This window comes from Epargyreus clarus, unplaced genomic scaffold, assembly GCF_041222505.1.
Source record: "Epargyreus clarus isolate Ecla_fem2 unplaced genomic scaffold, WU_Ecla_fem_2.2 ptg000005l, whole genome shotgun sequence".
Taxonomy (NCBI): Eukaryota; Metazoa; Arthropoda; class Insecta; order Lepidoptera; family Hesperiidae; genus Epargyreus; species Epargyreus clarus.
Window position 1 is genome coordinate 7,041,331 of NW_027332213.1, and position 24,908 is coordinate 7,066,238.

The 24,908-nt window shown below is 35.1% G+C and overlaps 1 protein-coding gene across 5 annotated transcripts in view; it reads right to left on the bottom strand.

The window, feature by feature from the left end:
• Positions 1-24,908, bottom strand: part of how (protein held out wings) — a 90,470-nt gene that overhangs the window by 65,055 nt on the left and 507 nt on the right. The window lies entirely within an intron of this gene.

The window sequence follows — 24,908 nt, forward strand, 5'->3', positions numbered from 1 at the left end:
CTTAGACTCGGGTATTTCTTGTTTGATTAATACTTCATTTAGGGTAATTTAAATCCAATGTAATTTATTTGTCTCATTTCCTACATTGGAAAAACCAGTATCGTACTCTATATCAAAATACGGAATTAAAAAAATAAATTTTATAAGGATGATGATAATAACAATACTATGAAAACTACTACCTAACGGTCAGACATCAATGTTCTAATAAATTATTTAACAGTGGTTTGCTTATTTAATAATGGTATTATTTAAAACAAAACAGCGATAAGCACTACTTTGTTCTGCCTTGAAGGGAATGTTAAGGCAATAAGTGCAGACGCGTTACAATGAGGCATTCCAATTTACTCTTGCCGCACGACAGTGGCGTATCTAAAGTAGGACCACAATATTTTTGAGGTTCGTTCAAAATGTCCATGACTGCTAGTGACTTATCATTAACTTCAGAAAGAAGGTCAACAATTCAAAAACGTATGTGGCACAACAAACTTATAATTCATAAAAATGAACCTAAATATATAACAATTCCAAATAAAATTTAAAACATGGTCGATTAAATTGTTTTCGGGAACGAACGTCAAACTTGTAATGACTCATGACTATTTCGTAATGAATTGGGAGGGTTTACCTAAATGTTTTTATACGTTACGAAATTACCTCATACAAAGTAACATGTGACGTCACTAAGCAACGAGCTTCCAACTTGGATTGAATAAGATGAATGAGCGCTTTGATGAACACACAAATGAACACATGTGCTATTTCGCTAATGTGTTTACACGAATCTATGTGTTCTCTAGCACTTAGACACATTGAATTTGTTTAATTATACTAGAGTACCAAATCGGTTTCTTACATATTATTATTTCAATTATTTCTAGTATCTTTGGTATAGTCCGCGTCAAACTGCTAGTCCGCTCTGTAGTTGTTCCGAGCAGGTGTAGTTAGGAGCAGGTCATACAATTTGCTATGGTGACGCAATTCATTTCTATATTCAGAGAGGACTAGCAGTTTTACGCGGACTATAACATAAATATAACGATACATTCTGGTTTGTGAATTTGAGCTACATATTACCATTTTTCCAGCTTGTTACGCAAGTTACAAAAAGTCGAAACATTTTTGTCAAGCGTTCAACTTTATTATGTTAAACGTAAATCGTTGAAGCCACAATATCTGGGTGAATCACGAGTAATGTATGGTAAAATGGTTATAAATTCATTTTGCAAGACATTGTCGACACTCATTTACTGCCGATGACTGATGACTTACTGGAAGTGCAGGGTTGTTAATTAACGACCGTTATGACCAGCGGCGTTTTTGACGATACCAAATTTTACTTGTAATGAATATGTGTTAATTGCTTTTTAAAAATAACTGACTGCCTAACATATAACTTGAACACTTCAAATTTAAAAGGCAGTTGCAGCTTTCTTAAAAGAATGTTATTAACTGAATGTAGCTGCAAAAAAAATTATGTCCCACTGCTGAGCACAGGTTTTTTTCCGCAACTGGATATAATGCGGAATGAAGGTCGATATTATAATAATAACCGGAATACACTAGACATCAAAAGATTTATAATAATACTAAACAATATATAATATGTATAGTAAAATATCCAGATAATATACACTGATTTGTCATATAATAATATAATAAGCATTTGTATTTACTTTATTACTAATCATTTTCGCCTTTGCTTCTACAATGATGTCATCCTCCCACATACACATGTAATTGACATACACAAAGACATACGATGAAAAAAATACTCTCCTTTGATCGTCGAAAAACTCAAGTGTACAGATACATGAGTGATTTATCTAATTTTAAATAATTCTAATTCATCATCTTAGCTCTATGCGATCATTCAAAGAGAGAAAAAATATTATTATGAAATAATGTGACCAGTAGGATTAAAATGACTAAGAAGTAAGACACGCACTGAATTTTGTCTCCGTGACAAAATTGCTACAATTAACTACCGAAGGAAACAAGAGTCTCAATGAATAGCAACATAGAATTAGAAGAATAAAAGTATTTATTCAAATCAAATATATTTTGATTAACGAAAGAGCGGTCCAAGAAAGCACTAACTAAATCCGTAAAAAGCAAACAAAGCGTCATTCGAAGAAAAGACACAAAAAAAACGATTTAATAAAGCATTATAGTGCGGAACTTATTCTTAATAGCAGGAGTTACGTTGAAAAAAGATTGACCATTTAAATACGATACAAAAGCAATTTCTTACAACAAACCCAAGTTCAAGGCAAATATTGTTAAATCGGAATCCCTTACAAATCTTATACCAAAGAAATAGAGTTGAAATTAGTTGTATACAGCACGTACAAATCGCTACAATAAATGTTTCAAAACTGCAATCACAAATTGTTACGTGGCGGTGGACGGCAACAACCTGCTTGTACCGTTAAGTGAGACGTGCAGAACTGACCTAGTGCCGGGAAAGTTATCAGGTACGACCAAGTTCCGCTTTGAAACCTGAACTCAACCAAGATTCTCAACCATCTTTTTACAATAAAACCCTAACACATTAAACTTGTGCAAATTTTTCCTGTCTGAAATAAAACTTTCCAAATTTAAACAGCACACAAAGAAAACCACAATTTTTTTATACGAAAACAAAGAGATATTCCAATTTAATTTGGCCGTCAATCTTAGATTGAAAAAATAGAGATGGTTGATCAGTATGCACTGAGACAGGCAACTTAAGTCCTGTGGAGTTACGCAACGGGTCATCAAATTGCGATAAAATCACAAACGAATCACGCCGCTGATGTCATACCATAAAACATGAAGCAGGACATCCTAATGACTATTTTAGTAGACGAGCAGACGTTCTTCCATACTACTGATGCCATATTAATGTAGAATACTTCGGTACAACACGTCCTCTTAATTAACATTAATTCGTTGCAAGTGGAACTGATTCAATTGTTATCACCATCTAAGATGGCATTGACCTTTGTCAAAACAATTGTATCAGTTGACTCGACAGTCGGCAACACTTATACAGTGACCTGTTTAGGTGCAACTCCGAATTTAAAGTAGGTAATTTTTCTCAATGTACAGTTAGGAAAACGTGTAAACATAAACGAGAATTTAAGTCGGACAATGATTCGAGTAAGATAAAAAAAACTGTGACCTCGGCAATTTAACATGGCAAGTCAGTGAATTTTGATCACCGATTTTCTTATTCATTGAATCCATAAACTTAACAATCAAATCTAAAACTGTATTAAAATAAGTCACATCGATGTGTTCATTGCTATCCAATTATAATTTATTTTATATTTTATGTTAGACGGAATAAAATGAAATCACCGAATGAATTTTTATCGCCGAGTCTGCTTCCTTCTCTAAAATCTCGCTACAACGTAACACACTGTCCCGAGTGTTCTATAAATACGAGAACTTGTTGGGTTAAATTGGCATGTAGAAAAATGCGCTCAAAACGAGGCCTGTTCAGAAGATGCGAGTCAGGGAGTTCCCGACGAACGTGGATTAAGTATATTTATAGTTTGATGCGGGGTCGATGTTCCGCACTCTCCCACGCCGCGCCACCGGGACGCTGTTCATCTAGACGTGAGCATTTCTAATAGTAAATGGCATTTAATTAGGCGGTTTTACAAGTAATTTTCCATGAAAGTGCCATACGTTTAAATCTATAATTTCGATTTTGATGTAAACGAAGATGAGTGCAGAGTACGTACGTACATTGTACTGGAATAAATAATTAGTGATTGTAAACGTAGATAATGATTCTGTAATAAATACATACGTTTTTGTCATGAACCATAACTATCGTTCCTTGGTTATTATTAAATAATATCATTTAAAATTATTGTTTTGTTTTTCTTCTATTCAGCAATTTTGTAAATAAGTTAGCGAAATAAACCATATGTTAGTAATTCAAATTAAAATAATCATTGAAGCATTTCAGTAAAACTAAGCGACAATTTATTCGTACGACAGTGTGTGTGGCGCGAAACTGGAAAGCTGCGAAGTGGGCCCGTAATGGAACAACAGTTCGTGCATTGCCTATTACGGAGATTGGTGCGTGGCAGTTTACGACCCCTGCTCAACTCAAAAAAGTAGGTTACATCACTCGTGTGAAGTCTGTGGACATCAGACGTCAAGCAGTGAGTCATATCGCGCTAACTAAACCCAAGCACGATAGTCGGAATTAGAACCTAATACGGCAAAACAAGCTTATAAAAAGAGGGGAATTTGATGTGCAGTATTTAAGACTTGGTTGATTAAACTTTTAAATAATACTATTATAAATTGAGAAACTATAAACATAAAAATATAGATTTATAAAGTTTTAGAACATGCTATTACAAAAACAATTCTATCGCTTATTGATGTTTATAAATTGCAAATTTCCGTTATGACAAAAACATCATAAGGAAAACAGATTGATTTTAATATGGAACAAAGTTGAGCACCAATTTTAAGGAACTTGTGATTTATGATATCAACAAGTTAATGCAGAAGTCAAAGTAAAAAAATATCTATTTGTAAGTAAATTTAAAGAAGATCCAATATAAATATTTTTCCATAATTCACAAAAAAATACGATTCACATTCACGATTCACAAAAAAATACGTAAAGAAGTATGTGAATTTCTTCTATCGGTGATACCTACTTAATAATTCCATGTTTTGAAAGTATGAACCATTTCCAAAGGAACCTACGTTAGCATAAAGATTTTTTTTTAAAATACCTTTAATAATGACACAGCTTAATGTGCATAACTATAATTTCACCCATGCGGTAGAACTTGCGGTAACTCATTCATAATATTGTTGGCATAAAAATAGCAATTGTCTACGGCTGCGACGATAGTGAAAAATGAAACAGGTGATGCGGGCAACGTTTGTAGACAAGGTGGAATGACAAACAAACCTCGGTCGTTCAACTTTACACACAGGAAGCCGATGTTTCCTACGAGTTCACCTACATTTCGGATGATCGTCGATACGAATTCGAGAGAATATTTCTCACCTACGTCAATTCGTTTCATGAATTGCAATATCAACAGGTTGTCAGAATACATAGCGCTGCTATATAAAATACGATGATTATTTTTGTCAAGTTTCCAACAACTGAAAATCGAGCATCGTCGCAGACGAAACTAAAAGCGACGTTCGTAAAACGTGTAAGTTGCTGTTGTATTTTTTCGCAAAACATCCGTTCGGACAACGAAAATAAATCTAAGCTTACTAATTACTCCTTGGACAGAGTCCCAGGAGATAAACACCCAAACTCCAGCCAAAAATACATAAGATGGCGTCGAGTTCATAATAAAACAATTTAATGGGCCAACGCGTTTTCCGCGGTGACGAAATCTTCGCCGACGCATTCGACTTGCGTAACCTGGAACGAGATCTGTGCAAGAGAAAACTGTGTAAGGTCGAAATAATTATACTACATCTGCGGATTGAATCAACGTAAATATACGATTCACGAACAGTACCCATTCGTTACTGTTTACCGTTGCGTCCGGTCTTCGAAGTAAATTAATTCCACTGTTATCTTAACTGAAATAGTTTGTCTGCTATCGGGATGTTCAATATATTATAGTAACAATGTCTGATTTTCAACAACTTACCTAATTGCCTGATGATAGAATTATTCAAACATTGAAATCGACTAAAAATTGTAAATATCCGATAATCCTTATCAAAAAAAATGATCAAACATATACGCATACGCATTTAATATGCGTAGTTAATCAAATAAATATGAATGAATAATAAACACCAATTTAATAAATTCTTTTTCACATTTTGCAAGCACATAATGCCTTATTGGTAAATCAGGTTTGCTCCATAAGAACTTGCTGTATTTCCTATTCAGTAACGGAGAGGAGGAAGCAAATGTCTAAACAAGATAAACCGTTACATATAAAACTATCATTACTTCTCTAAGACCATTTGTATATTCTACTAGTACATTTGTATATATTTTGGTTCTGATTAATTTGATTAAATTTAAAAAATACACATATGTATTATTTACATTTTAAAACAGGACACAGGTTATTACAACAAACAAATTTACGTGCTAATTATACGTGTATCGATTTAGAACATGCAAGGTGTTGAAAAGAAGAATCATGAGAAATAAAACAAAACACTTCATGCGCAATTAATCTGCAAAAAATATTTAACCTAACCAATTCAACAATTTAAGACGCAGAATGCATTTTTTTCTCCAATCATAAAGAAAAATAAGTATAACATAATATCGTTAAAATATTTGATAAGCTGCACGCGGATGTGTATGTGCGATAACCTTTAGGTTACCAAATGTACGATTTTTTTCGAGTTGATTTTGTGGTTTTTGTTAATCCACAACATATTGGCAAGCTATAAATAAACATTATAAAGTCGTTATCAGCGCCGTTTATATTCATGACAGTTAAACGCATGTTTCCTCTTATTATCTTCCAGTTAAATATTAAACGAGGCTGCAGTTCGTCTCAATATTGAGTGTTCATTGGGACTGCATAGAAGATGCATTTGAATTCGATTACATTCGAAACGATGAGTTATGGAGTTAATACAAGAACTAGCTACTACCGGCGACCGACGACGCTCTTCGTCAACAACCAACGACCGACCACCGCCACCGACATCAACGTCTGCGTCGCCGAGAGGAATAGAGGCTTATGTAGAAGCTTGTTGTCGCTCATGTGTTACCGCCTTACGCCAGGGAGTTTCATTAAAGTGATTCTCATGATTATCAACTGTCTATGAATAATATCAGTGTTTCGAGGTAAAAAATGTTACGGTGACGCTACTGCTACAAATCCATGTTTTACTGGAGAATAATCATAAAAACAAAAAATACGACTGCTTAAAAAATGCATATGTTACTAACACAATTTGGATGAATCCAACTACACCTTATATTTTACAATCTGTCGATGCATTTGGACTCCAGAGCGTCCTAAAGCGTGACACCTATATACATACGTTCAAAAAATATTACCCTGAACAGTCGGGTAAAAAGGGATAAGCAAGCAATAAATCTGAACAAACGGACGAACGAATGTGGTGATTGTTTACGCGCGAGCGACGGTACGGGCGCGGCGGAAGCGCCGGAACCTCGCGTCATTGGCTCGAGTCCGCTAGGGTTACCTGCACCACCATCGAATATGGGAATTGGATAATAAATTAATGATACTACAAATTTTGTTAGCTCAGTGTCATGAAGCTTGACGAAGGTATTTTAAAGTATGCCCATGGAAACAAATTCACATCTTTATAATAAATACTGCATATACGTTTTTATTTTTTAATTACAATGAATTGCCAAATGAACATAAAATCCACCTGTTGGTAAGTGGCTACAGCCCAAGAATTTATTATAATCAACCCCCGATTGATTAGATTCCTACCTAAGGTTGGCAACAGACGCGTTGCTACCCCTGATGAGTAAGTTGGAGGGCCTCGAATAACTGTGTTTTACCCTTCAAACCAGAATACGGGAGCGCCTAACAATTAGCTATTTCACTAACGGTTATTTCAATTAACGAAGCTAAGAACATGTTATTACAACCCTGAAAAAACTTGGCCACCAGTCGAATCTTCACACACCGCCATCATCCGCCGCATTCGTCATTCCTTAGATAAGAATTATGATGGACAGAATATTGTTTATCGACGTAACAGTCTCATTACATAAAACAATTTTGGGCTTCAGTCGTCATGGATCGCTGAAGCCGCTATGGCAACTTGTCAAAATGCATACCGTGTCAGACGAACGGCCACGAATCAGTGCAAATGTTGCACTGGGTTACACGGTTTTATGAGCGGCTCTGGCTTTGTGGACAGATGATATTTAGAGTTGTGTGTTATGTAAAGTCGATGCTCTCTTCACATATATGTATATTATGTACCTACGTCTCGTGAAGAAAAACTTATTTAAACAGTATGTTAAACATGTTATTTTGTGTATGAATACTACACAAATCAAATTGTGTGTGTGTAGCACCAAAAAGTAAATAGTATTTTGCCTTATTTCTTATATGTTTGCATTGGCTCATGTTGAATAAGTTTAACCTAACTTGACGGATGTAATTATTTTTCCTTGATATCACTCTTCTAGAGGTATTGGGCCAAAATAATGATCAAAAGACCATTATTTATGGTAACCAGGGTATAGGGGCAAGTTGTATTATTATGTATTGTTATGTATTATTCCGCATAAGAGTGTTAAACCTCTTATTAAGCAACCACATGTATGTATCGATATAATGAGTATATTTCTAATAGAAGACTAACCAGCACATAGTTATGTGCAACATGTAATATACAATTTCAACACGTTTCTGCTAAAGGCGTATTAATTTATTTTCTTTCCTATGTATGATCGTAGATCTAAACCAGCGAATTATATTTTCGGGGAACTATTTAAATCTGTTCTTACATACGAATAAATTATTGTCGCGGACAGCGTTTCCTTCGTAAATATGTCTTAACGCAATTCGACTTGCAACGAAACGATTCTGTTGAATGTTTATGCATTACGAAGCGACAACTGCAGAAAATATTCACAACAGAAGATACTAAAATACCAGTGAAGCAATAAAAATCTTACAAATATGTAAATCTAATTGTCACGCTGTTGCGGTGTTGGCGTTCTAAAACGCATTTGTTACTGAAGATCAGTGGAAATTTTCGGAAAGTCGCATTTTTTTTGTTTATTATAGGTGCATTTGAAGTTCATAACATTTGAGTTTTATATGACTCACACTAATACTGTTTTCTATGAAATCGTAAGCGATGGAAAGTGGTCACTACCGCCATAGTCAAACTAAAATTGACGTCCTACCTAAGATCAGTCACAGATGTGTTGCTACCCTTGAAGACTAAGTCCGATGCCTCTTGTAATCGTTTTAAGTAGTTCTTGAGGTATTTTTTTCTTTACCACACCCTTCGAATCAGAGCACAATGCCGCACGACGAAGAGCAGGAGCGAAGCATAACGGGTTCTACTTACAATCAACATCTAAACTTACAAAAACAAAAAGAAGAATACATTAACTTTCCTAGCTTAAGTAACAAAGATAAAAGTGGTTAATTTTATGTCAGCTAACGAAACAAAATGTCGTAATTGTCATTTAAAAAGCAAGCGTACATTTACCGCGGTTCATTGATTGGGGACAAGTACCAACCATTAGGCGCTCCCATCCTGCATCTTGTAATTTTTATTGCGTTGGCAACCCCGCCTTGCATTGTTGTGGACTTAATGATCGTGGGCTTATCTGGTGTTCTGGAGGAAATATCAATCGTAGTTAAGTCACTAGGTGGGGTTAGGTGAGGTTACGTTAAAATTGTTTTTAATAGACTGCTGAAGGGAGTATGGTTTGCCTTAAGCGCTCAACAAAGACAAGAAACTTAGAAGGCGGTGTGGAGATATTCATCTCATTCGAGTGACCCGTACTCATATTCGAACCTTGACGGGTAATTTCAACACATGTTGATAAATAACCAACGTTGTATGGGAAGCTCCAGGGCCATTGCAGTTTTAATGAGAGACCCGTGTCCAGCAATGGGGTATAAACGGGACATAGACTGCACATAGACTCTTACCATTATTAGAGCATATTGTAATACTTGTACGTTAGTCAAAGCGTATGAGAAACTTCGTTTTCGCATACCTTGGCCAATCCTACAATCTTCTCTGCCCGCATAACGCGAGTAATAAATAATTTTGGGTATGAAAAAATATTACCTACTAGGCGTCTATTTGAATATTATGTCTTGGACTGTAAGTGAGCTCTGCAGGTGGTCTCAGAAAGAAAACATTTAAGCTGTTAGATTGAATGTTGATTCCAAATAGAGGCTCTTTGCTCTATCGCATTCGTTTTAAAAATAAATAAGCGAGATAGCTAATTCTCTACTTCATACCGTTGCAGAACACGTGGTATTCTTAGGCTCAAATGTGGAATGAATTGACGTACCTGAAACAAAAATGGATATATTAGTTCACAGAAATTAGCTCAGACTCGCAATAAAACTTAAACAGCTGGTGTGCACATTTTGTTTGTCTTGCGCGAGGGGAAGCGAACTGTAAACCACCCTATTGTTTTTGCTAAGACAATTCTACCGCAGAGTCACGACCCCTAATCACAGAAACATGTTGACTCCCTTTTGCACAGATTTAACTGATTTTGAGAACAAACAAAATTCTGAGTTCTATAACTAAACACATATTTCGTATTTCATACGTTATATAACTTTTGTCTTTGTTTAGAGCTACAAATTTTTATACGTTAAAAGGAAGCAGTTTTCTTTATTTTATAAATTAGACGATCCGGTGTGACCATACATCTGAGTGTTATCCTTGAGACGGTATCACTCCCGCCTTGCTCAGTAACTTGGTTTTAAACTGAAAATTTCAGTAATGTGATCTCGAATGCTTATTACATAAACTACATCACGTAAAAGTTATTTCATCGCTTATTTATACCCATTACGATACGGTAATAGGTATATTATTAAGATATTCTAACCGGATATTTATCGGTTTTTATTCGATCTTTTCCGATAACTTTTACCGGTTATTCTCCGGTACTCACTGCTCCGACACGAACCCTTAGCGGGCTGAGCCTTTGCCTTTTATAGTTGCAGTCGGCCCACCGCTGTTTTGCGCGAATATTGTTTTTAAGCACACAATATACCGCGTGAGAATTAGTGTTTAAGCATATCAAAAACACATTTGTGAATTCAGAACTAATTAGGTACTTATCCAACAGATTTAAATACAATAAAAAATATTTAAGTAAAGAATTCATAATTGTAGATTAATATTACAACATGTAAACAACTAGCTCAAATTTATTTTTCTGTACACCTTTAAAAATGTTTTCGTTCTAGTCGATTAGTCATCGAAGTAGTCATCCCATCATTATTTTATAAAATCTGAAGACACGGCAGTGTGTTGAACAAAGTTCCAACCGAAAGCATTCGCCTATGTGTATATTACACGATACGTTTTATATTATATCTATAATCCTTTCATGTAACTCCTGGGATCAAATTATGTGTACTATATGAAATCGTTTTCTATTAGTATACTTCTTACAAAACTCCTCAAAGACATTTAGAAAAAGTGTATCCCTGTAGCACACGCGTCCAGATGTTTTATAAATAACCAACGTTATGTCATTAAAAAGCCAATTAAATCATATTTAGTCCTATTCCCGAGTTAACTTTCAATGTAATACCAACCACGATTCATCTGTATAAGGTTCAGTTCTGGACATTACACATTCATCTTCAAGGAATATTAAAGAGAGCTCTGGGCAACTCGTTACAGAATTCCATCCGGAGTTTGAAATATCTCTAGTAACGCGTATCTTAGATTATATTTGATCTAATTTTACGCTTTTATTATAGTAAGTAATACTTGACGTGAAGCGTGGCATCATACTAGTTTGTCATGCAGAGGGCTGGATACATACATCTAAATGATGAATTGAATGAACCACGTTTAGATGTCTGCATCTTTGTCTGTGTGCGTCTGTAGCTCCTAACATGGAGTATTTGTGTCATTGTGAGATGTATGTGGAGCTGGCACACGATAAAGGTAATTTTAATCGATAAGGAAAGGATTATATTGGCATTGGCTCAGAAGACGCACTTTAAACAGGATTCAATTGGTCAAGGTTAGTTAGAAAATAAAGATACTGATTACCTACTTACTACCAACTTATAGGCAGGCATTGTAAGAGGCGATTGTAAACAACGTAAGAGGAAAAAGTAATTGCGGTATAATGAAGGCAAAATATTACCACTGGCTATTGAGGACAAATGTAGAAACCGATTTTTTTCCCTATTGACAAATTGAAAATTTAAACAAATTAAATGTTTGATAACAATCAATATGAAGTCAAAGCGGTAGGAATTGTGAGTGGGGTGCTATCGCTTATCGTTACACACACAAAAGTCCCGTTAAATATCAAATGTAATGCAGGAGAGGTCGATAATATCGCATGCGGGTTTGAATTTGTAATGGACTTTATTTGATAACTATGAAGCTACAGAGACGAAATTTTAAAAGGTTTAGATCATTTTAAGAATTAGACGTAGACTTATGTATCAGCCTTACATATAAGGCTTTCAAAACCCAAGAAAGATCTTTCATTGTTTGTCATAGATTGATATATACCAATAATGGATTTTAAATAAGATGATAGGAATTATTTTTATAAGGAGAACTGGAACTTATCTCCTAAAAATACAGTGTCTCTACAAGTTATGTATCACCGGTAAATTATTTTAATAATAACCGACGAAGGCTGGACCACGCTGGACATTAAAATATTTCACGAACATACTATTCTAAAAATGTTACATTTTATTCGGTAGAACCACGAAAATACCTAATCCGCTGTTGCGTTGATGAAATTTAAAACGGGTACCTACGATGAAAATATGTGAGAAATGCAATATAAACGACCCAATTATACGAATTTGGCGGAACTCCAGATGCAACTGACTCTATTAAAATCATTTACATTTCTCGAATATAGAATATCTCAAAGGTTATTTCTTATTTCAAAGACTATTTCTTGCTAACGCTGAGAAATGACTTTGTTCTTTAAATAAAAATAGATCCGGTTCTGAAAACAATATCACAAGCTAAACTTTATCCAACGAGCTCACGAGCACGTATTCTTACGCATATTATCAATATTTAATGACGATGCATTCTATACAAAAATCATTTATATTATTGTTAACCAAAAAAGAAAGAAATAAAAAACTATAAGAGTGAGAAGGAAAGGCATCTTAAATTAAGTACAATAAACGCTGATAGTGAGTCTATGAGCAATCTCAGAAGTTATAAAATATGGAAAATAAAAATAAGTATTTTAATTGAACAATTTTCTATAAGTGCTTATATTACAAGCAAGAGTAACTATCGGACTTTTCGATAAACAGAATTAGTTATATTATCAAAGGACATTACGTAATAGGCCAGTAATGTAAATTATTATCGAATATGCGCATTCGACCTTTTTGTATTGGGGCAGGTTCGCTAACAAGATAAACATAATTTGCTCAAGTACTGAGGCAATCAATAACAAATTCATAATCAATTGCAGTTTATTGGATAATAATAATTTCTGACTTTTTATTTTACATTTTGTCTATAGTAATGGAGCCAGTAGCTATATAAAACAGCAAAATCTAAAATTTTTATTTTCATGATTTTAAGACCAATATATTATGTAAATTCTAATCTAAAAATCAATGTAAAACCATTGTTTTTGTTCTACGAATTCGTTTAAGATATACAACTAAAATTAAATGCAAGCACTGGACATATTGTATAAAAATATCTACTAAAAAAACAATTTGCAGTATGATTGTTAACAATCATAAAATCTATCAAGTTGAAATATAGAGATCAATACACACTTATTTACAAATACTTAAAGTTAGAAATAATTAAATTAGCAGATGACGCAGACGCGGCGTGGGTAAGCACATGGACGCGAGTTGGGCAAACAGTGATAGCAATATTTATAATAGGTTAGGAAGAGAGAGATGATATCAATCATACAGCTCCTATATAAGTATGGAAACAAAAAGCTAACTTCACTGTGATGACTCACAGAATCACGCATGGCATTTTTAGCCACGGGTCAAACAATCGGTAAATTAGAATATTAAAGTGTCCAAACATATTTATCATAGAGTCAAGGCCAAAGATATGAAATGAAACCGTAGTTGTTCTAATCTGTATTCAAATTCAATTTAAAATTCAATTTCCTTTTAAAATACGTATACTGATTGACAATCGATGAATTTACGACGCTTAGTTAGAACGGGCAGCGGCCATTGCACAAGCGCATGAATGAATCGGTAAACATTGTGCGTTCACCAAATTGCTTAACGCGAAATGAATGGAACCCTTAAGCTTTGTCCACACTAGAGCCGGCGGCCGACCGGCGCCAGCACATCCCACACCATGTGGCGCAACAGAGGCACTTTCAACATTGAATGTTTGTGTTCTTCGTTAGTGACGCCTTACCCATCGATCATAGAAAGCGAATCGGGAAGCTGTGTGAAAAAACTTAGCCATGCTTCGAGGTTGATGTCATAACCCCGTTTACGCTCGTTAGCGTCATCCTCTTAATCCGAATCTGTTTTTCGTATTTAGGATCCGTGTTTTTTAGTTTTACACATAAAGGAAGCTGTTACGGCGCTAATTCGCTATAAAGTTGTCGCTGCGACTGGAGTTGTTATAGATGTCGCCACCTACATGCATTTGTAGAAAGTTGAATAACTGGACCGGCCCCAAATGGGCGAATAACGACATATTCGAAATCAAATAGCCAAACATTTTGGTTTTCACTCAACAGGCGCAAACATTATGCAGAAAACACGAAAACGGTGCACGTGGGCGAGGTCTTTGACCAAATTAATTTGTGGAAAGGGTAAACTAATCGCTATCGAATTGTAAGCACCAGATAAGCCATTAGCTACTTCCTACCGTGCTAGTAAAATAAGCAGCGGCTGCGTTTTATCTTAAACTGAGTGAAACGTTTTAACATAGAATACTAGGTATAACGCAAAAAAGGAGGATTAGAAGAGTTTCTTATGACACTGTTTTATATAACTATAATATTTAAGAATGATGTATGTTATATGAAGTCTTATTATTCTGGTACATAAAACAATGAAAAGTATTTCGACCGAAAATTATAAACTCACTTTATTCCATGGTAATTTCTGTACCTTAAGATTTCCGTTAAAATCTATCGAATCATGTGTCCACTAACAAACTAGTTTCGAGTTACACTCAAGCTAATAACAGTTACTTTGCAACCATGATATCATATTTGTATACGCGATAAATTGTCTTATGCGAGAGAAACCGTAAGACAGAGCTAGTTTATAATAATATGCAAAGCGATTAGCATACATTTGCGATAGAATAAATGATTAACTACAAGGTATCGTTGTGACCAATGAATAGCATGTCAGGTAGCATGCGCGGGCGCAGTACGTGGTCTCGATCATAGCGAAGCGTGAAGGTTGACTCGCGGCGTTATCGCACCACACAATGGGTAAATAGTGCAAATAAAATAATTTCTAACTGTTCCAGAACGAGCAGTTTGGAAATGTCAACAATGATTAACCTACGTAATTTATTTTTGTATGAAAAGGAATGGTCACAATTATTGCCTGCAACTCATTACCATGGAAAGCAACGGTCTCTGTCTTTGTGGACTTAACATGTGTCTATTTTGAACCAACAGCAACAAAGCTGGAGTCATGCTTTCATTTAAATTAACAATTATTTATACAAGTGAGAAGTTACGCAAACGACAAACAATCAAAATATCAGTTACCGACTTTGTCATCCCTAGAAGTATGAAGGATTTTTAATAAAATTTTAAAATAAGAATGAGGGATGTTCAGTTTCCCTTTATTTATAAGGACTGATTTGCTGATAATGTTTCAACCATAGATGTCAAGAATAATGAAGCCTTATCTTATGTTTGTCTTAGGCATCTCTAACGGAAGATGCGATCACAACGTAATTACGTGGTACGTTTTTTTGAATTTTTCATTACAATTTTCAAGCAAGTTACAATAACATGTATATTGCAACGACTGCATCATAATACGAAAGCAAAAAGAAATTTGACCATACATTCGAAGTCGTACAAGTCGAATTTTAATGGGTAGAAAGTTATTGATGACAATCCTTTAGTTATATAATGTGTTACGGCTTTTTCCAATAACATAATCTTTGCGACAAATGCTGAAATAAATTCACTGCCATTTATTTACTGTGTAAAATCAATATGCAAATTTATTTTACGTTAATTTAATTTTGTGTCACAAAATATTTTACTTCCACAAGTTAGCAATCCGTTCATCATCAGAATTATTTCCGACCAAAAACAGATTATTTTATTCATATTTATTGATTGTTGTTACTTCTTGAGAACTTTTGAGTTCCATAACGTCATTACTAGACCAGATAACATCAGCAACATATTTATCAGTTTCGAAACAAATGTCAACTACGACAGTACCTCCAACTGGAACGAAAGTGCTTGAAACGTGTGTTTTTTAATTTACAATTCCATGATATAATAAATTACGTTTATCTAAAGAAATAAATCTAGCAGTGGACTTAAGACAATACGCAACTAAATCCGTTGTCACATCAAGGTTACAGACGTAAATCAAGTAGAAACTAGTGTCCGATATCAATTGCCTGTCGCCTACATTGTCATCAATAAAACAACGAAACCTTTTTGGTCTAAACATGAAGATTTATTCGCCCATTGTGATAAGTGGGTCAACCGTTTCACACCGCCCAATCGCCGTAAATATATGTGCATATAAGTTATTCGCAATGAAATTAGGCAATGTCCTCTACCTACACGTTGGTACTAAGGTTAAGTGGTAGGCGTGTGTGGTGGTCACTCACATATGACATGGACTTTTGCTCATTATAATTTGTTAAACATATTCTAATCCACCTACAGTTAGATCTAACTCTAACAGTCAACGTCAATTTTGCTGTTTCATTTCTAGGTAAAGTCATGTGTTAAAATTATCTTAACAGTTCTCTTCCTTGCATCCTTGAGAATAGGGCTTGCATAACGTCCGTTTCTCACAACGCACCCACATTCCATTTTTGAAAGATAACGAGGCATCCGCCGGATTGTGTGAGGATCACAGAGTAATGAGGGAACTCTTTAACTTATCGATAATGTTTACATAGCTTTAGCTCTAAGGGCATTCAGGCAAACCGTGTTCAAATTTGTCTATTATTGTAACTCGTGATTCTTAAGAGAAACTCGTTAATGCTCGACAAAGATTAGCAATTTGCACGTTCCATGCGCCGTTGCCTACAAAAGCTATGATCGACTAAGCTGCCATTCAAACAAAGCGTAAGGTTACAATTAAACCAAGCGAGCCTATCCAGCTTGTCATCGGCCGTGGGCTGCAACTCCCACGCTTCTACTTCGACCTTTTTATTAAGTAATGTACGACAAATGAATCTTATTCCTTAACCGCTAGTTGTAACTGAATATGCATAAGAGCTTTACCATTATACATGTTTAAGTAGTCGCTCAATGTATAATGAATGTAAGTTAGAACTTGTTGTTTTTGTATCTTAATTACCTAATTACTTTTATTATAGTAATTGAATAATAGCAACATTTGCGACATACTGGTAAGTAGAGGTATATAGGCTTCTACTATAAATCTTATTTTTTACAATAGGAAATGACTTTATTACTTTTACATGGATAAGTTACTACTAAATCGAAGAATAGATGAGTACAACAAAGCCATCAATTCAATAAATCATAAAACATTGCGTAGGAGCCCAAATACCGGCTGGAAACTTTTTAAAACTTTAGTAGGCTCTATTGCGCGTAGGCCAAGGCGTCACACCCACAGGACAGGTTCACTCCACACTGTAAAGCGATCGATTTTCATTTCAAATTACAGAGCAGCCCACGCTCCCTTCCCGAACGCATTCTTTATGCGTTCAAGTACAATCGTGCGACGGTCACCCGCTTTCGTTGGTATTCCGAGTAGGTGTCGCAGGCTTAATCGCCGCTCTCATAATACGACAGCATTATACACGTGTATTTCTATGTTATTGTTCGGTCCAAATTCCTTGAAAGCCATCAAGAGGGTTTAACTTAAAGAAGATGTTGAGAAGCGATTAAGACACCCATTGTTCGCTGATTACTAATGACGCTTAGCATCTTATTTCACGACCATAGAAAACTATCTCTCATTAGCTGAACGATCGCGTCGCTGAAGATCAAGCGTTGATACTTATAGCAGCAGTGTCGTGGGAACGGACGAAGAATAGGAGTCTTGCATGAACCAGTTTTCTAAGAGATGTAGTGCAGCCTTATCGAGGCCGGGCGATAATGAATTGCGTGTTAATATTTGCTCTCTGCCACCTTTCTGTAATACTAAGAAAGCTGGTTTCTCGACTTCATAACAACAAACAGTCATACGTCGTTCGGTAGGTACCATCGGATTTGTGGTAAGCGCCATATTAGGTAACGGTGCCAACTTCGGTCCTGTCGGTTGACATTTTATATCATGTAAAATCGATGACTGTTTTAAATGGTTTTAATTAAGCAACCCACAGCATGTAACGACGTGTTTGAGAGCGATTGGAACAGCCTTGGCTCCTACACCTCCAAGCTACCCACGGCTTACCCTCATTTGGTCATCGACGTGGGTGCAAATGCCTAATCACGACTAAGCAACCTTATAATGACCCTACTAAGGCTCAGTTTAGCTGCAGGGTTGCGGAACTATAAACATCAAAAGTAGGTAGCGCCTACGCTTCAAGTAGAAGTAATTGCAATAATATTATTTAATTTCCTATTGGTTCAGTTGAATTAAATTAACTTGGTCAAAACCTGTATAATTATATCTCAAAATCGTATGTTAAAGTTAAATAGCGTTTATTGTTTTTTCCATTTTCGCTTTCCAACTTTGTTGCATGTTATATAGGTACCTAATTCTAGTAATCAGAAATATCCTTCTCTTTACGTACTTTGCTGAATAAAATACCACTACTTCGTGTATTAAGAGGTTGGTAAACGCATTTTTATCTCTTATCAGGCTTTAATCTGCTCGTTGAGTACGAGTTACAATGGAGATAACACTTATCAGTAAATCTGACATTTTATTAGCCGCCCCATTGTTCAAATCACACTTAAACCAATAAAATCATAGATAGGTAGTTCATTGATGCCTTTTATCTTGTATTGCACAATTCATGTTATGCTTATCAATATCAATGTAAACAAATATTTGGATTGATGAATTTGTATATTTTCTTTGTTGGCATGTTATTATCATAGCATTATTGTTTTGAAACTTCTGACGTTCTGTAGTATGCAAATATGGTCAGTTTCATTACTTTTAGCCACGGTCGGTCGGCTATGTTCTAAATATTGTAAATCTGCAACCAATCCATCGAGGATAGCACAATCGTTAAATTGTTTTGGCACAATTTCAAATTATGTTTATAATGCGTGCAAACCATTATTCTCTTCCCCAGTTGATAATGCAAAGATTTAAAAACCGGCTGAACCCGCTCTATAGTCCGCGTTGTCGTTTATTCCAACGTCTAAAATAGCACTTATTTCGGCGTAACGCGATACGCTCCGCCTGTCTGATGTCAGTTGCCGTCGATATTTTCGTCAAGTCTTAGTCGTTCACGCTGGGACGACGTGTCAAATAAACCATAAAACAATCTGGCACACCAAATCGTAATTCTTCCACAAACGAGCAAAACTAGCCCAAACTAATTTCAAAAATCATTTCAAGGTACCCAATGCCTACACGTCGTATGACTCAATCCTTAGCCGTACTTGTCTTATCAAAACGAAATTAAAGAAAAGGCCCATTCCGGACTCGAGGGCTCTTGCTTTTTATGGTTAATGTTAAATCAACAAGTTTTGAGAATGATGCAAACAGTCCTCTCTCAAACGACAGTTACATCCACGCAATTTGACTGCAATAATGTTGTAAAAATATTGCTGCTGTATGTAATTTTTCAAAACCTTTATTAGTCTTGTGTGTAAATTGCATTGCTGAAGTAGCTTGTACGTGGGCAAATACTGTGCAAAAAGTATCGACAATGTATTGTATGACTGTCAATTACAATTGCTACACAGAAATCGGTTGTTAGATTTTCGCGCTACTGACATATTTCGTAAGTGGCTCATTTAAATGCGAGTAAACATTGAACAATGTGCCGCCAACACATTTGTGAGGACATCTGGTAATGTGTTTCAATCTGACGTCAACCACAACTAAGTGTGAGGTTCTTTGTAAGTACCTTAATCTTAGGAGAATTGCACGAATAGTTTCCAACCAATATAAGATATGGTAGATAGATTGCGTCGTTATCCTTAATATTATGCATACCTTACTTGTCATTTCAAAGACCATTTTAAGGGAAACGTTCTACAAGGCTTCATAGAATTCAGTTTAATAACAATATTATTCAATAGATATATGTACATCCCAAGTTATCGTAGTTTCAAATACGATTGTCTATTGCAGTATATTCCTAGCAGCATATCTGCATGATTGATAACCTGCCTGAGATTGGTTAGTTAAACAGAGAAATGACCGAAACCGAGTCAATCGTTACTGAATAGGAAAGATCTGTTCGTGTTTATTAAAAGTAATATAAGATCCCTAAATTTGGTGGACTTACAGTCGTACGTCTAGATTCAATCCAATCATAGTGAAAAGTAAATTGATAACCTAGACCGTACTGTGGTAGCAGCAATACCAAATATAACTGAATTCGAAGGGAGCAGAGTTAAAATTCCTCGCCACGCCGCCAAAGATGTCACAAATCGTTACGGTGTTATGACATGTCGTATAGAGATGTCAGCGGTAGACCTTGCTTCGCTATGAGACGTGACCAGACTACATAATAATTTTCAAGCCACTCAGATCCTTTTCAATGAATTTTGCATGGCTTAAGCGTATACTGATTATAGAGGAACCATATTTATGGCTGTAGAAACTCATCGGTATACAACAAGTTACATATAACGTAACGTTTCTTAGTGTGATGGTATAAATGTATAATATTATATATATTTTCATTTGTATTGTATATTTTATTATTATATAAGAAGAATATTGAAGAACCCTAATGTAATTTGGTTTAAACAACGCTGTTGTATTCTGTACTACGACGTAATAAAGTTATCTGATATGCCGGCTTGTATGAACTACAACTACCTTGGATTTGAAGTTTCTGAACCTATTTAACCTCTTAATTTACTTAAAATTTAATAAACTTGCGACCACAGAATTACCACTTAATACCACGTTCAAAGCAAGCAAGCCTACTGTATTCTATAATTGCCATAGTAAAGCATATGGTTCTTAGAAGACGCTGGGATACAAAGGGTTCTTTGGAACGCCTTCTGTAACACATATGTTACATCTTAATAATCATCTACTCATTCTGATAGTTTAAACCAGCGTTGGACTGCCCACGGCCATATTCTTGCGGCCCGCGGATCTTCTTAGGACTTCTCATTGCGGTCCGTGGGCCTAACATCTCGTTTAGTCGCCATATTTCAGAGCCTATTTGTGTTTCTTCTTGATGACGTTTTTTCATCGTCGAAATTCTAGAGACGGAATGCAGCCTGCCATCATTCCCTCATGGTAGCTACTATTTATATACAGGGTGAATTTTCACAAATAGGCCTTCAGGGCTAAATCCTCCTTTACCTTTAATTTGTCACATAACATTACTTCCCAGCATTTGATCCTTATAAGCAACACTATCAGATAGTGGAATAATATAGAGGGTGTATTTTTTTTTTTCAAAATCTTTCAATTTGCGGAGAACTCTTTCAATTTGCGGCTAGGGAAAAATAGATTTTAAAAAACTAAGGATGCAGTTTTAGTTTTTATCATTTTTCGCTAATCCTTATAGTTTCGGATTTGGCCCTGAAGGCCTGTTTGAAAAATTCACCCTGTATATCCCGTGTTGCCAATAAGCTACTTGACCGCTAGTTTGAACTATCGGTAAAAGCCTTATATATTTTTAGCTTCCTACGAAATATATCTTTTCGTGCCATTCATATCAGATAACCATTTATAACTTGCGTTACAAATTGATAATAAGAACTCACAATGTACATTTTGTTCAGTCAGTGTTCCCAATTTCTTAGCGCTTTCATACAGAAATTAATAAAACGGTCAGGCGTGGTCGACCATATGGTCACGATTTAAAGTAGGTAGGTACCAAACAGCGTAATACTTACATTTTTAATCTTGGGTCAGGATCAGGGCCCACTTTTACAGTTCTTGAAGTAAAAACTAGGTTTTATTTTAAACAATATCTGTTATTTAAATTTTGTCCCAAAATGGCTCTTTAAGGTTAAGGTACCTTTTTATTATTTGAAAGTTCTTTTATTTTATGTGGATGTCGAACTATCACAGTATCTGGTGAAATAGATGATTCTTGTTGTTTTTGTATTGTAAGGAAAATACTTACTGTTTCAAAAAGGATGATTGCATGCGTATTAAAGGTTTTAATAGCGACGAATTAAAAGTAAACAATCGCAGATATATTGACACATTTAGCCTTAGGTAGATAGAGACATTATGACATTTTTTCATAGCCCAGGATTTTGTCAATTACCTATACTAAATGTAAATTGACATCATTTTATTACATTACAAAGGTAACTTAGATACCCTTTGTCAATTTGAATACTATTACAGCAAGTTTTTGGGTACGGCCAAGTTGGTAATAGATTTTGGTAATATATTACTTTAAATCTTACAATACGTTGACAAGTCAAACCAAGGAGTGTGTGATATTTTAGTCATGTGGACCTTTATAAAGATTACAAAAACTGGCATAGCGATGAGATGATATTTGTCAGTTTATGCCCAAATAAGTATCCATAAGTTGCAACGACCTCTATAGATTGACCAAGCTGCATAATCGTCACCACAAAAAAAGTTAGACCCACTAACAAGCTATAATTAGAGAAACAAGGTCGAAAGGACCAACTGTTTAGCGTACTACAAGATTTTACATCTGATTTCGTCCCAACGGGTTAATCAACGATCTCTTGTTCTCATTCCTATATATAGTGTTTATTAAACGTCCATACATGGTTTATTATAATCGTCATCAGATAAACTGGATAATTTACACATTCGCACCAACAATCCGTAATAAGGTAGTTTTAACATGACATGTGATTAGTTGTCCTGCTTCGTAAATAGGTAACCAGCTGTTTAATATATAGGAATATAAATTCAAGTCGCGTGCTTAAAGGTAAAAGGGCCTATAGCTAAGGGTTAATAGGGATTTATGCTGAAAGGGCACATACATTTTTTTTTTTTGCCATTCGGTTTGAAATTATCTGAAACGTAAAAAAATTTTAGTTCGGTTTGAAATTATCTGAAACGTAAAAATTTTTTACGTTTCAGATAATTTCAAACCGAATGGCAAAAAAAAAAAAATTATGTGCCCTTTCAGCATAAATCCCTATTAACCCTTAGCTATATGCCCTTTTACCTTTAAGCACGCGAAGTGGCAATATGCAAATTGTGAATTTAAGCTACTATTCTACCTGTTCATCATCATAGATGCGAATAAAGTAAGCATCATATAGGTACTATATCTATTTTACATATTATGTAAATAAATTATATTTTATAAATAAAACTTACCTGTCATGTATACTTGTTATATTATAATATTTACAATTTTATTTGCAGTATACATCATAAAAAATATTTTTTTGGCTTATTGTCCACTGAATGACGGGTTAATCTTAGGCTTTAATAACCACAACCAAATGCATTCATAACATCATTAATTTTGAATTTATGTTTTTAATTGGTTCAATAATTTGTCTTATCTTATTTTTTATAAGTATTTGTACACGGAAAAAGTAATAAATAGTAAACATTATAGAAATAAAGTACAAAGGACTGCTTATAATAACTAAATGTAATTGTCTTAGTTATAATTTAATCTTAACTTACCTACTTAGTTCACAATTTAGAGCATTAACTTTATGCTTGTAGCTCTAAATGACACCATGTTATTTGTTTAAGTGAGTATTTTTGATCTAATTTACCCGCATAAGTAATTTAAGTAAATTATATCAGCAAAATTTTAATTTCATTTAGATCATAGGTGAAAGAAGTAAAGTAGGTAAGTAAATATACCTAGAAAAATGAAAAACTAACTTCCACTTATCTAAATGTACTGAGCTGTAGCGATAGTAATCGTTTCGCAGAAAAATCATGCAGTCTTATTGATATAAAGGTCAGTGCAAATCCTGGTAACAGTTGGGAATACTGCATTTGTACTGTTTATTTAATTCTAACGTGATATATCACGTATATTACCGACCGGTTTGAGGTCGTGACAGTAAATATTAATATGACCACAATAGGTAAGAAACTGATAAGTAGGTAGGTAGGTATAAGTATTTAAATATAATAAGAATATTTTTCCGCTATGGCGATTAGGTGGTATGTACTATGTACTTACAATTATTTTAAAATTCAAGTGTGACTCAATATGAATTGGTAAGCATGTTAGTACCTTGTCATCACACATAGGTACTTATCTAGTTTATACAAAAATGCAGAGAAATGTAATATACGGAGGGTTGAATATTTGTTTTTTAGATTAATTAAGTCACATTTCAAATAACATTCGAATTGCATGAGCCCCTATTATTTCAATACAACAAACAGAGAACATTAATTTTATAGGATCAAATGGATAATGTCATCAATTGACAAATGAAATCAGCGCTTAAGCTAACAAGGGGGCAGTCAATCCAGTTGGTAGGCATTCAGTAGCTTAAGATAAGACTAGGTACATAGTACCGGTGGACTGGTTAAGTGGCAATAAAACGAGGCTATACCGGCCCAAGTGTCGTGCGCCTGCGTCGTACTGCGTACAAATCTCATATGACTGAAAACGGCGGACGCCTACGGTACCTACGACGAAGGCGACATTCCACCACTCGCACGGAATGTACCGCGGCCCTACGAACAGGTTATCTGTACAGGACTTGTGATCCTTCTCTTTCGCGCCCTCATTACTTAAAACAGCTACTCAACTAATTAGATTAAAAAATGATCGCCAATCCAACAGCTGAGTTGTCAAACTAACCCGTGATTCGCAACCCAAACCAGTTTACGTACTACGTACATTCATTTCATTTCACCGATCTCTTTCGATGGCGACAATCTAACGAATGTTGACCGCAAATCGCCGCCGACAGACGTTCTGCTTTACTTCGCTTTTCGAAATGTAGGATCGCGTTA